The following is a 1,139-nucleotide window of genomic DNA, read 5'->3' as shown; positions in this document are numbered from 1 at the left end:
ACACTGTGGGCTGGGGAATGAAGGCAAGTGCTAGGTGGTAGGGGAGGTCAGTGGGGGTGGGGGAAAGACATATGTACTACTATTTGTAATATCTTAAACAATAATTTTTTTTAAGAGCATTTGGCTTAAGATTAAAAACCCTGGCTACCGAGAGGAGGATCCAAAATGGCTGCACAAGTAAACACCTAACTGCAGCCGCACACAACAATTTCAATAAAATACAACTAAAATATAAAATGGACATTACGGTGTTTGCAGTCGCCGCCGCCTCTGCCGCCTTCCCAACACCTGCGCACCGCCACAGCCTCCAGCTTTCACCGAGCTCCAGCTGAAGGAGAAGAAGGGGGGGGGGGCGGGTATGTGAAGAGGTCTCTGTACCATGGCTCGTACCAAGCAGACTGCCCGCAAATCGACCGGGGGCAAAGCCCCGAGGAAGCAGCTGGCTACCAAAGCCGCTCGAAAGAGTGCGCCCTCCACTGGAGGGGTGAAGAAACCTCATCATTACAGGCCCGGTACCATGGCACTTCGTGAAATTAGACGTTATCAGAAGCCCACTGAACTTCTGATTTGCAAACTTCCCTTCCACCATCTGGTGTGAAAAATTGCTCAGGACTTCAAAACAGACCTGCGCTTCCAAAGTGCAGCGATTGGTGCTTTGCAGGAGGCAAGTGAGGCCTATCTGGTTGGCCTTTTTGAAGACACCAACCTGTGTGCTATCCATGCCAAACGTGTAACAATTATGCCAAAAGACATCCAGCTAGCATGCTGCATTTGTGGAGAACGTGCTTAAGAATCCGCTACGATGGGAAACATTTTATTCTTTTCAAAAATTTCTCTTCTTCGTTATTGGTAAAAAATAAAAAATAAAAAATAAAATGGACATTACCCAGAACTACAGGAAAGTCGAATGACTGGAAATTCTACAATGAGAAGGAAAGAGAAAACCAGAAGGAAAATCAGAGGAGCTGTAAAAGCCTAAGGTACGGAGACACGCTGTGCACAAGGAGAGCAGGGGGAGGCTGAGTGCCTGGCTGGCGTTCCCTAGCGGGAAGGAGATAAAAGCTCCAGATTGTGCCAAACCCCAGACCCGACAGCACGGAACCCCAGTTCTAGGCCAGACCCTGGGGACCTAGGCTCAT

At 48.6% G+C, this 1,139-nt stretch overlaps 1 pseudogene across 1 annotated transcript; it reads left to right on the top strand.

Annotated features, from left to right (window-relative positions):
• The first annotated feature begins 273 nt into the window (after positions 1–273).
• On the top strand, positions 274–821 carry LOC311615296 (histone H3.3A-like; annotated as a pseudogene). The gene has a single exon. The product of its transcript is annotated as a histone H3.3A-like (transcript).
• Positions 822–1,139: the final 318 nt, after the last annotated feature.

Source organism: Pipistrellus hanaki, assembly GCF_964339955.1.
Source record: "Pipistrellus hanaki genome assembly, chromosome: X".
Taxonomy (NCBI): domain Eukaryota; kingdom Metazoa; phylum Chordata; class Mammalia; order Chiroptera; family Vespertilionidae; genus Pipistrellus; species Pipistrellus hanaki.
This window is presented reverse-complemented; position numbering and strand designations above follow the sequence as displayed.